The 13,800-nt window shown below is 42.7% G+C and overlaps 1 pseudogene; it reads right to left on the bottom strand.

Annotated features, from left to right (window-relative positions):
- Window positions 1-4,189: 4,189 nt before the first annotated feature.
- Window positions 4,190-13,566, bottom strand: LOC147582700 (defensin beta 118-like; annotated as a pseudogene).
- Between the last annotated feature and the right edge of the window lie 234 nt (window positions 13,567-13,800).

Here is a 13,800-nt window from a genome sequence, read left to right as displayed (position 1 = left end):
GCATGCCTTCGTTTATGGAAGAATTTCCTAACCAGCTGCTGTAGTGTGAATAAGTTGTTTCTGCCAAGGCTTCAAGTCGTGAGGCTGGAGGTCTGTTTGGTGATTATTGAGGAAGGAATTTGAATATCACATGCTGTTGTTCTTTTTGATGAGTGTCAGGGACTTTTTATTTTTTAGAGAGCGCGAGCAAGTGGGGGAGGGGCAGAGAGGCAGAGAGAGAATCTTAAGCAGGCTCCACACCCAGCAAAGAGGCCGCCAACGCCACCACGGGGCTCAATCCCCCGAACCGTGAGATCATGACCTGAGCCAAAATTAAGAGTCAGACAGTCAACCGGCTGAGCCACCCAGGCGCCCCACTTCAGCACTTTTAATCCCTGAAAGTCTAGGAGGCGTGTGCCCCCAATGACAACCAACACGAGCTTTTTGAGGTAAAATTCTAATTTTACTTTTTCTGTCTTACCTCCACTCATATCTCCTTTCTTTCTCCACCTTTACTTCCAAATGTTGTCAAAAGGAGAGTAGCTACATTTACCAGGGATCTTTCTCTAGTCTCTGTCTCAACTTGTTACAGTTTGCTTTTGGGCTTATGGTACCATTGAACTGGCTCGGGCCAAGCTCACTGGCGCACTTCCTTTCTGAAAGGTCCCTGGATGTTGCTCAACTTGTATCTCACTCTGCCTCTCGGTAGCGGTAGCGTTTCCAACCACAATTCATCCTCTCCCTGGAAACTGGGTTGGCTGCTGTGACTTCACTCTTTCTTTGTTTCCCTCCTAACCTCTGGGCTGCTCCTCCCCCATTGCCTCTCGGGGTTCCTCCGCTGGCATTCGTCACCTTGCATCCCTCTGGTTCTCTCTCCTTTTGTGAGAATCAATACTGTCCACATTCCTAGGAGAAGGCTGACAGTTCTCCAGCCGTGTTAACAAGTAAATACCTTGAAAGGTTTTTAAACTTTCTCGTCTATCAGGGACAACTTGCATCCGTGAAGACACCTTGGAAAGCCAAATCATCAGTGACAGCGTTATGCTTTGAAAGTCAGACAGTCAGCGCTGGGTTCGCTTCAGGGTCTACACTTCTAGGTGGTCATCAACCCATGTCCACGTCTGTAACCAACACGACTCCCCCAGGACGCTCCCCGCAAATGCTATAGAAGTTCAGCACTTTGTTCTGCTTAAGAGAGCCATGCATGGCCAGCACAGCTCTCTTTTATTTAAGAAAACAATCATTTCAGCATTTTGGCTTCAGACACTGAGTGTTAATCTCCTCTTTTGACAATTCTCTTCTCTTCTCTTCTTCCTTCTATGTTTCTGCCCAGCCTCTCATAACAACAAACCTTATGATCTGGACAAAATTGGTGGTTCTGGACCTCTGTTTCTGTCAGAGTAATGGTCTAAGAACCTGGATGAGCCCTCCCATTGAGAATATCTAAAATACTTTATTTAAAGTATACAAAAGAACTTTTTACGCATCCTTGACCTTTTCTGCTTTTCTGAAGGCAGTAACTGAAACTGGCTTCTGTCTTGAAAGCATTTGCTGAATCAGGTGAACTTGAACTTGATTTCCATGGCTTTGGCCAGGGTCGGGCGTAGGCCAGGGAGAGGAGACAGCGCCCAGGGTCTGAAAAAATGGAAGTCCAGGAGAAGACTCCTACATAAGTCTCAGTCCTGAAAGTGTTACACATGCTGTGTAAGGATAAAACAGATACAACGGGGTGCCTGGGTGGCTCAGTTGGTTGAGCGTCCGACTTTGGCTCAGGTCATGATCTCACATTTCATGTTCGAGCTGTACATCAAGCTTGCTGCTCTCAGCTTGGAGACCGCTTTGGATCTTCTGTCCCTTTCTCTCTCTGTGCCCACCCCCACTCGTGCTCTCTCAAAAATAAATAGACAAAACAAAAAAGAATAGCCGTTCTTTTAAACAACAAAAAACAAAAAAAGCCCAAAACAAAAAGATACAACTTTCCTTCTCCTTTAGCAAGCCTTTTTTTTTTTTTTTCAACATTTATTTATTTTTGGGACAGAGAGAGACAGAGCATGAATGGGGGAGGGGCAGAGAGAGAGGGAGACACAGAATCGGAAACAGGCTCCAGGCTCCGAGCCATCAGCCCAGAGCCTGACGCGGGGCTCGAACTCACGGACCGCGAGATCGTGACCTGGCTGAAGTCGGACGCTTAACCGACTGCGCCACCCAGGCGCCCCTAGCAAGCCTTTTTTTGAGGAAAATTGTCTGGTCTTGAACCTTGATACTCAGTACACAGGAAAAAAAAAAATCTCTAGTGGGAATTTACAACCTCAAGCTGGCTCTCACATATCACATAGTTTCTTAACCAGAATTCATGGCATATGGATGGTCTGAAAAAAAAAATCAGCTTTAACTGATGATTCAGTTAAAGTTGCCCCAAAGTAGTAGTGACAAAGATGTGTGACAGAAACAAATGAAGGAGTAGACCTTTAAGTCATGACTCAACGAATTTACTCAGATTAAGCGCCAAGGAAAATGCATAAATCAGAGCCCCAAATCACAAAAGCACAAGGAAATAAGGCACCATGAATTAAGGCCAGGAGAAACCACAGACCAGAGATTCAGGACTTCACGGACTCCAAATATCAGAATTACTAGTAATAATAATTTTAAGGAGGGGCGCCTGGGTGGCGCAGTCGGTTAAGCATCCGACTTCAGCCAGGTCACGATCTCGCGGTCCATGAGTTCGAGCCCCGCGTCGGGCTCTGGGCTGATGGCTCAGAGCCTGGAGCCTGTTTCCGATTCTGTGTCTCCCTCTCTCTCTGCCCCTCCCCCGTTCATGCTCTGTCTCTCTCTGTCCCAAAAATAAATAAACGTTGGGAAATAATAATTTTAAGGATAATTTGAAAAAAAATAAATTCGTGCCATTTGAATTTTCCATCGTCATGGGGGTATTACCTGACCCTGTGGAGGGGCATTTTAATGCTGGGTGGAAACGGAATATTCTAAGCGGAGACTCAGTAGATCTGGAAGGCATAAATAAACTGTAGGAGCAGGTGGCTCAGATGGCTGTGTTTTACTGCCTCTCCTACATCGCACACTAACAGTGCCACAGAGAATTCCAGTGTTTAGCTAACAAGGAGGAAAAAGGTCAGCCAAGTTTGTGAGTGGCTTACATGATGTGCTATCACCAGCCAGAAGTGCTGCAAAACAGCCCGATTTAGAAGTGCCCGAAATTCCACAGTGAGCAAGAGAAATCCTTCCTGTAGAAGGAGGGATGGTCTAAGGTATGGATCTAAAGTAATTCGTGGCCAGTGGTAACGGGTTGACTGGTGGGCTGGTCAGGGTCTTAGAAAGAGCAAGATTAGAAGTCTGGGGGAAAATGAGGTGGGAGGTGGTTGTGTGGGTTGGCCTCTCTGAAATGAGACGGGGTGCATGGCTATTTTTATGCCATCAGAGGGAGATAAATAAAGCTCTCAGTAACCAAGTGGACAAAATGACCCATCTTTTTACCCACAATTAGGAGGCCATCCCTACCCTTGGATGTCCATGTGTGATCGAGGCTTGGTCGAGGAAATGGGTTTATGAAGCCAGCCTTTCAACAGCTCCTATTCCAACCTTGAAGCACTTGGGGCAAAAAAGAGTCCTTATAGTTTATACGTGGGCCAGCCAATTTCCTACAGTGAGTGATGATACAGGGCTTTAGGGTCAAAGTTAGTGAGTGGTAAAATGGATGCTTTCACCTGAGACGTCCGCCGTTGTAAAGCAAGGCTTTAGTATCTTAGGAGCTACTCTTATAAATCCAAGGATTTGGAATCTTGATTGTGACAATTTTTGCTGCCACCAAGAGACAGGATGAACACAAGGGCTGCCTCTGGTATACCAAATCACTTGTTGAGAGGACAGGACAGTGGAAAGATGAGCTTTGGGATACTTAACTAAGCGGTTAAAGCTGTGCATAGGTCGCCAGCAAATAAGGGTCACTAGAAACGGGTTAAAACCTAAGAATTTGAAATTTTGAGAAAAGCACTGAGGACTTTATTGTTGGAAGTACTGAAAAATTTCAGACTTCTTTACACAGCTGTTTTTATCTAGAATTACACATTGATGGAGGGCGGAGGTGGGGTGATCACTGTGGTATTTTCAGTGCTTTATCCATATGACTTAGTCCCTTCCTCTGAGGACAGGGTGAGTGACAGCCAAGAGGAAGTCATGAGCTTTGATGAACCTCTCAGAAAAAGATCTGAATTTTCAGTTCCAAGTCAGACTTTTCACCTTCTTTATTCTTGGTGCTTCTTTCAAAGCAGGGTGTTGTGGAACCTGCTACAATTATATCAGTGATATCTGATTGAAAATTCTATATGGTTGCGGTAGAAGTGATAGGGACTTTCTGGCCTGGAACGTAGCAGACTGTTTTTATCACTTTGTCAACTTTGCAGGTTTCCCGCAGTGTCCCATTTGTGCCAGCATTTTTTCCCCACCACTATAGGCTAAATAATGAAAGGAGAGACTATTGATTTTAGCTTACTGATGTGCTCAGTTTTACAAACATGACTGTATATTGGCAATCCCATAACAACATCATGGGTCATAATTAGATTCTGGCTTTAAGACTTCCAGCTCAGGCCTGGTTAATACCATGTTTCTAAAAGTCTCTTTTCCCAACCTCTTTCCTGCCATTTTTTAACTTTTCTGAAAGTGAGGTGAATACCTTGCCATAAACGAACAGAAACTTGCTAGTCACAAGGAACTATATATTATATATCCGTGGGCCTGTTTGACGCTATCCACGTAAAGAAAGTTCGTCTGGTTATCACTGTTGATTGAGTTTCTTGCATTGGTTGTGGCCCATGTGGTTAACCACTTTAAATATATATTCAAATGAATATATCAAATATACCGGTAACAATAAAGTGAATACTCATGTGCCTGTATTCTCATTAAGGAACAGAACATTACCGCATACTTAGAATAGTGTAGGTATTCCTATGTGAGATGCTTTGTTCGCTCAGGTATTAGGGAAGTGCTTCTTCGACTTTGTAATGTGCATAGAAATTATGTAGAGATCTTGTTGAAATGTAGACTCTGGGGGCACCTGGGCGGCTCAGTCGGTTAAGCATCCAACTTCAGCTCAGGTCATGATCTCACAGTTCATGGGTTCAAGCCCCGCATTGGGCTCTGTACTGTACTGACAGCTCAGAGCCTGGAGCCTGCTTCGGATTCTGTGGCTCCCTCTCTCTCTGACCCTCCCCCGTTCATGCTCTGTCTCTCTCTGTCTCAAAAAAAAATAAATGTTAAAAAAAAAAAAGAAAAGAAACTCTGTACCCATTCAAAGTGACCTCCCCATCCCCCTCACAGCCACCAGGCTACTTTCTCTTTGTCTCCATCTGACTACTCTGGTAACCTCATACAAGTGGACTCACAGTATTTGTCCTTGTCGCTGGCTAGCTCAGCATTATGACTTTAACGTTCACCCATATTGTAGCATGTGTCAGAATTTCACTTTTTTATTTTTTATTTTTTTAAGTTTATTTCTATATTTTGGGAGAGAGAGAGAGAGCACAAGACAGGGAGAGGCAGAGAGAGAGGGAAAGAGGGAGGGAGAGAGAATCCCAAGCACACTCCATGGTGTCAGCATGGAGCCTGACGCAGGGCTTGATCTCACAAACTGTGAGATCATGACCTGAGCCAAAATCAGGAGTCAGAACCCTCAACTGACTGGGCCATCTGGGTGCCTCTGCTTCTTTTTTAAGGCTCAGTAATATTCCATTTCATGTGCACACCACATTTTGTTTGTCCATTCATCTGTCAGTGGACATTTGAGTTGCTTCCACCTTTTGGCTCTTGTGAATCACACAGCCCTCCTGATTTTAAAGGTGAGTTCTTCTAATTTCGTGGAAGATCAATCGAAGTATTATCTTATATAAAATGTTCCAGGGGCACCTGAGTGGCTCAGTCGGTTGAGCGTCTGACTCCAGCTCGGGTCATGATCTTGCAGTCTGTGAGTTCGAGCCCCGCGTCGGGCTCTGTGCCGAAAGCTCGGAGCCTGGAGCCTGCTTCGGATTCTGTGTCTCCCTTTCTCTCTGCCCCTCCTCTACTCGTGCTCTGTCTCTCTCTCGCTCTGTCAAAAATAAATAAACATTAAAAAAATTTTTTTAAATGTTCCAGAAAATAGGAGGGAAAAAGAATTATAGGTCAATTTTGTTTATAAATATAAACTCAAAAATATCCTAATTACAGTATTAGCCAACTGAATTCAATTGTCTATTAAAATACATCATAAGCAAGTAGGGTTTAATTCCAACTGCAAAGTATCATCCAACCTAGAAAATCTATCAATCTATCAATGAAACTTCCTACCTTTATAGAATTAAATAGATAAGTAATAGAATTACTCTTATTTGATGCAGAAAAATGATTTGATAGAGTTCAATGCTTACTTATAATGAAAACTCTCGGCAGAGCAGGAATAGAGAGGATTTCTTTGATTTGGTGAAGGTTATGTATCAAAATCTAGAGCTAACATTATCTAATGGAGAAATTCATTCTTGTTGAGGTCAGGAAAACAGACATACTATTATTGCTATTGTTTATTTTTTTTTTAATTTTTTTTAACGTTTATTTATTTTTGAGACAGAGAGAGACAGAGCATGAATGGGGGAGGGTCAGAGAGAGAGGGAGACACAGAATCCGAAACAGGCTCCAGGCTCTGAGCTGTCAGCACAGAGCCCGATGCGGGGCCTGAACTCACGGACCGTGAGATCATGACCTGAGCCGAAGTCGGATGCTTAACCGACTGAGCCACCCAGGCGCCCCTTATTGCTATTGTTTAAAATAATAGTGGTAGACGTGGTCAGGGCTTACAGGAAAAACAACAACAACAATAGCAACAAGCAAAAGCCAAATCAAAACAAAAGCGTAAGTATTGGAAGGAAAGGGATAAAATTGTCATTTATTCCAACAGGCATAATTATCACATAAAAAAAAAAGAATCAACAAACTTTGTAATTAATGGGTATATCAATTTACAAGAATCAATAGTACTTGTCTACACTAACAATAACTAACTAGAATGTATAATAAAATATACAGCATGGCTATGAGGTATCTTGGGTTTTTTTTCTTGTTTGTTTAGTTTGTTTATTTTGAGAGAGAGAGAGAGAGAGAGAGCAAATGCAGGGGAGGGGCAGAGAGAAGGAGAGACAGAATCCCAAGCAGGCTCTGAGCTATCAGCACAGAGCCCAATGCAGGGCTCGAACTCACACTGTGAGATCATGACCTGAGCTGAGATCAAGAGTTGGATATTTAACCAGCTGTGCCACCCAGGTGCCCCTGAAGTATCTTGTTTTAAATGAAGAATATCCAAAACCTCAATGGGATATATTTTAAAACTCAAATAGCAGATGTGATTTTAAATGGAATGACTTAATTATTGTAAAGATTTACTTTCCTCTAAATTAATCCATAAATTTAATGCACTTCTAATTAAAATCTCAGTGGTATTTTTGGAAGACTTGATTATACTAGTTTAAAGTTTATAGTGAAGAATAAAGGCCACCAAGAGGTAAGATTTCTTAAAAAAATAAAAAGCAAGACAAAAGCTTGCCCTTCTAGACACTCACAGAATATAAAGCTATGGTATTATAAAAAATATAGTAATATCACAAGAATAAATACATCACTAGAACAGAATAGGCAGCTGAAATAGATCCATGCTTAAATGAGGAACTTAATATGCAGTAACAATGACACTATGACTCAATGGAGAAATTGATTTTTCCATTTCCCAGCATACAGTGCTGGGAAAACTGGCTCATTCCATGAGAAAAATAAAAATGGATTTATACATTTCATCTTGTGAATGTGAAAGACATAGTAAAAAAGTTGTTAGAAAATAATGTCAAAGATTCCCTTTGAGACAGAAGAATGAGGGAAAACTTTTTATTTTATTTATTTTTTTAATTTTTTATTTTTTTCAATATATGAAGTTTATTGTCAAATTGGTTTCCATACAACACCCAGTGCTCATCCCAAAAGGTGCCCTCCTCAATACCCATCACCCACCCTCTCCTCCCTCCCACCCCCCATCAACCCTCAGTTTGTTCTCAGTTTTTAAGAGTCTCTTAGGCTTTGGCTCTCTTCCACTCTAACCTCTTTTTTTTTTTCCTTCCCCTCCCCCATGGGTTTCTGTTAAGTTTCTCAGGATCCACATAAGAGTGAAACCATATGGTATCTGTCTTTCTCTGTATGGCTTATTTCACTTAGCATAACACTCTCCAGTTCCATCCACGTTGCTACAAAGGGCCAGATTTCATTCTTTCTCATTGCCATGTAGTACTCCATTGTGTATATGAACCACAATTTCTTTATCCATTCATCAGTTGGTGGACATTTAGGCTCTTTCCATAATTTGGCTATTGTTGAGAGTGCTGCTATAAACATTGGGGTACAAGTGCCCCTATGCATCAGTACTCCTGTATCCCTTGGGTAAATTCCTAGCAATGCTATTGCTGGGTCATAGGGTAGGTCTATTTTTAATTTTTTGAGGAACCTCTGTTTTCCAGAGCAGCTGCACCAGTTTGCATTCCCACCAACAGTGCAAGAGGGTTCCCGTTTCTCCACATCCTCTCCAGCATCTATAGTCTCCTGATTTGTTCATTTTGGCCACTCTGACTGGCGTGAGGTGATATCTGAGTGTGGTTTTGATTTGTATTTCCCTGATGAGGAGCGATGTTGAGCATCTTTTCATGTGCCTGTTGGCCATCCGGATGTCTTCTTTAGAGAAGTGTCTATTCATGTTTTCTGCCCATTTCTTCACTGGGTTATTTGTTTTTCGGGTGTGGAGTTTGGTGAGCTCTTTATAGATTTTGGATACTAGCCCTTTGTCCGATATGTCATTTGCAAATATCTTTTCCCATTCCGTTGGTTGCCTTTTAGTTTTGTTGGTTGTTTCCTTTGCTGTGCAGAAGCTTTTTATCCCTCATAAGGTCCCAGTAGTTCATTTTTGCTTTTAAGAGGGAAAAGTTTTTTTAACAAAATCACCAAGCAGAGCCCATAAGACAAAAACAACAACAAAAAACACAAAAACACACATACAAAAAACCCCAAACAGGTTGGATTTTATTAGATCAGAATTAAGTATTTTTGTTCAATGAATGACATATCATGGGCAAAGGTCATGCATAGGTATGTGATAGATTGGGGGATAATATACCCAGTGACTAAAGCCAGTGACTAGGGAATAATATCAAAGACAAAGAACTTCACATCAACAAGAAAGCATCACCTGCCCAGAAGAAATAATGGGCAAATGCTATGAACAGGCAATTAACAGACGTGGAAAGAGTCACTTGTTCATTTAGTCAACAAATGTTTGTTAAGTGTTGATTACATACAGGCACTGTTCAAGATACAGCAGGATACATCCACTAACAGAATAAACTAAATGTCCTGCTCTCAAGGAGATGTCAGTTTTTCAGGAGACAGTAAGTAAGACAGCGAATAAGAGAAGAATGTGATATAGTCTTTATGTTAGATACAGTTGAATACAGATGACAAGCATTATGAAGAGTAAGAAAGCAGGGAAGAGTGGATAGGAGTGTGTGATTGGAAGAGATAGCAAAAGATCTCACTGAGAAGAACGTGAAAGAGGGAGCTCTGAGACTAACTGTGAGAAAAGTATACCAGGCAGAGGAAGCAGCAGGTACAAAGGCCCAGGGGCAGCATCTATCCTGAAGTTTTGGAAAAACCATAAGGTGGTGACCCTGTCTACAGGATAAGTTAGGTGAAGAGTAATTGGAGAAATATAATTGGAGGTTGAGATCACGAGGGTCTTGCAGCTAACTGAAAGGAAGCCGTTCTTGTATTTTAATCATAGGATAAGAGAAATGCTAATTAAAACAACAGTGCACTATTACTAACCCGTGAGACTGGTAAAAATTGGTATTGGGTGTTGGCAGGATGACGGTAATATGGTGGCCCTGGTGCGCTGCTGCTGGGAGGTATGGAGATTTCCTTGTTCTTATAAAATCTTAAGTTTATTGTTGAGAAAGATAAAGACAGCTCGAGTGGGGGAGGGGCAGAGAGAGAGAGAGGGTGACTGAGAATCTCAAGCAGGCTCTATCCTGTCAGCACAGAGCCTGATGCAGGGCTCGAACTCATGAAACCGTGAGATCATGACTTGAGCTGAAACCAAGAGTCAGACGCTTAACTGACTGAACCACCCAGGCACCCCTCCTTGTTCTTATAAATGTCACTGGGTTTTACTCACGTTCCTTAAACATAAGGGTTGGCCAAGATAAAACACAAAGACTTTATGCGTCCTTCATCATCTCAACTATTCCGTGTAAGGGGCTGGCTCCAAATTTGTACCTCCTTACCAGAACCCTCAGCCTTGAAACTCCAGAACATGCAATATTTCCTTCACTCCCCTCATGCTCTGAGTTCCCATGATTCATGCATTGCTTTTATCAGTTTTTCACATCTGTCTCTTTCCTAGTCTCACCCCCCCCTTCCCACCAGAACTCAAAGCTGACCCAGTTGGTTCTATGTGGACCACATGGAATTGTCCCGATTGTGCCTGGAACTCCAACTGGAGAATTACTCAAACCCTGATCGCCAGAAACTTTAACAGGCCGTGTCCTAAGAGGCATATGAGGGAGGAATTCATGGAATAAAATACTTTACACTGACCTTTAACCTGGCCATTTGACTTCCAGGAATCTATCCTATATAAATCCTTGCCCAAATATGTACAGATACTTATACAAGGATGATGACTGATGAGCTGTTAGAAAAGTGGGACATTCCCAAATGGCTGTACCTAAATTACAGCTTATCTTATAGTGAGATTTCACAACTTTACAAAGAATGAGGTAGATCTTTCGGTGATGATATAGAAAGGTAATCCCAAAATACTACTAAGTGAACAAAAGGCTGCTGCATACCCATGTATACAGTATGTTTACTTTTTTCTTTTTTTAAAACATTTTTTAATTAATTTTTTTATTCAAGTATAAGAATGCTAATAATAAGTCAGTCAGAGAAAGACAAATACCATATGTTTTCATTTATATGTGGAATATAAGAGAAAAAAAACAAATGAACAAAGATAATAAGAGACAAATAAAAAACAGACTCTAACTACAGAGCGCAAACTGATGGTCACCAATGGGGAGGTTGGTGGGGGATGGGTGAAACACATGAAAGGGATTCAGAGTCTACTGGTCATGATGAACACTGAGAAATGTATAGAATTGTGGAATCACTACATTGCACACACTGCTTTTTTCTCATAAAGCAGAAGTATTTAGATTCCTTTTTATATGACTCTGCTCATACATTGAAATGTACCTTGAGAGAGATATAACGAAGGAGAAAGCGGGATGCTTTGAAGAAGAAACTTCAAGTCCTCTCCAGTAGCAATCGCAAAGTTCTGGTCATGACTTCAGGGGACTTTAAGAAGCAGCGATTACTAAAAGCCTAAACTTTCACTATCGAAGGGAGAAGGAAAATCAATTCTATTTTTCACACAGCAGCTCTGCAGATATCTTCTGACCTGTTTGCCAAATTCCAGGATATGAGAAAAAAGAAAGGGACACATTCAACGCGATCCCTGGACTTTTAGGGCTAAGAAAACACAGGAAAGAGGGTTTTGGAGTCATTTTTAAGCTGGCACCAACTGAAAAGAAAACTGATGTCCATCAAGCTCTCATCTGGTCCTTAGATGACAACATGGAATACAGAACCAAAGACAATTCTGGATGTTGGGTTGCCCCTGTCTGTTGAGGACATCTTGTCCCACCCTTAGGTTCTACCCTACCAGGGACATGGGCCCAGTGTGGGGGCCATGGAGCTGCCCAGGTTGGGGGGGGTACTATAACACGTTGGACATTCTGTGGGCTGGAGCCCATCCTACCTCCATTTTTGCAACTTCCTTGGGTTCTGATTACCTGGGATCACTTGTGGTAGGAACACAAGGATAGCAAAAGCCAGTTCCTTGGTCCAAGGACCAAAAGCCAGGTCTCATGGTCCTTGGGAAGTTAGGAGGCAGTGAACTCAGGAGTCCAGACCCCTTGGTGCAGTTCAAATCTGAGCTAGAGTTTTATTGACCTCTGTGGGATGGGGGCAGAGGGATGAGGCGCTGAACTGGCCAGATACGGACAAACGTGTAAAAGCTAATCCACACGGAACATCAGTCTATTGACTAGTGCACTGATAGGGCATCTGTTACAGGCACTGGGAGAGTGTGGAGAGGCTTATAGGTCACAAGCTTTTGGGAAGTGACTGAGGATATGGAGGGGGAGGGCTTGCGCACCAGGGCAACTTCCCTGGCTTCCGTAGGCCTTTCCTCAGGGTCCTGCCTTCTCTGTTCACAGTCCTGCCCACGCTGGCATAAGCCTGCATTCAAACTGTTTCCTTGTATGTCTTCCCGCGCCGGGCTGCGAGATTCCTGAGAATAAGGGACTGTGTCTCTCATTTTTGAACCTCCCAAGGCACAAAGCATATTCTCCGGGAAGGTGGGTGGAAATAAGAGGTAACAAACACAATCTATAGTCCACATTTCTCACTTACATATGTGCCCACCAGGGGAAGCGACTTGCCCAAGAAAACAGAGCTGGCTTGCTGCAGAGTTTAGGGGAGACAATTTGTAATAGGACTCAAAGGAGGATGTCACCCAATGTCATCAGAAAGCCTCCCTACCCAAGGCAGTTCCAACAGTAAGTTGGGATGTTACTTTTGACAAGGACACTCTGGAGGCCATTGGAGGTCTGGGAGTCATCTGTGAAGGCCATGGCATTCATATCTGCCTTTGGGGTGCAGAACCCTGATGTAACCTCTGCAGTCGGCTTCGTCCTGCCTCCTTATGGTCGCATTTTTACACTGCACCCATCAACTCTTGCTTTCTCTTGTTTACTTGGCTCTAAAGGTCCCTGTGAAGCTTTAGGTTAATGATTCTTCTGGGATGTGGACCATACCTGTGAGAACAGTCTGCAGAAATTTACAGGGCTATCATGTGGATGAAGAAACTTTTCTCTTTTTGGATGACCCCATGTGGAGTGCCCAGGATGGTGATGGACTCTTGCCAAATTAACTTTCGTTTAATATGTTCTGACAGTAAGAACACCGTTACTAGGAAATGGCTGCTCAGAGAGGTCGAGGGTATTTTGTAACTGACTTTGTCAAGCCAAGGCTAAGTGATAGAATAGGAGAAATTTCTACATAGGATAAAGAATAGCTTTTCTGGAGCGCGTGGGTGGCTCAGTTGGTTAAGTGTCTGACTCTTGATTTCGTTCAGGTCGTGATCTCACGGTTAGTGGGTTTGAGCCCCGCACCGGACTCTGTGCTGAGACCGCAGAGCCTGCTTCAGATTCTCTCTCTCTCTCTCTCTCTCTCTCTCTCTCTGCCCCTCCCCTGCTCATGCTCTCTCATTCTCTCTCAGAATAAACTGAAAAAAATTTTTTTAAAAAGGATAGTTTTTCTGATTCTATCCAAGCAGAAAAACTTGTTTTAAATTTTATGAATGGCGGGTCTCCGTGTCCCGACTCTTTCCAAATGAAAGGCTTTGAGAAAACCATTTTTTGTCATGTTATAGAAAAGAAGGAACATCTGAATGTACCCCACCCCAGTTCATAGTCTGCCCTAATGTCTGAGGTGACAGTGGTGGCAGTGTAGAAGGGTAATTCCTAAAAAAGGGAAGAGTCTATTACGGGGAGAAGATGCATGGATGCAGTCCATGGTATCATAGTCCTGGGTCCTGGGCCCACATTCAGCCATTCTTTTGGGGGGATAAGTTGAGATCTTATCCATCAATAAATATACCTGGAGGCTATTATTTAGTAA

Source organism: Puma concolor, chromosome A3 (assembly GCF_028749965.1).
Source record: "Puma concolor isolate L17-30 chromosome A3, mPumCon1.1.hap2, whole genome shotgun sequence".
NCBI classification, from domain to species: domain Eukaryota; kingdom Metazoa; phylum Chordata; class Mammalia; order Carnivora; family Felidae; genus Puma; species Puma concolor.
This window is presented reverse-complemented; position numbering and strand designations above follow the sequence as displayed.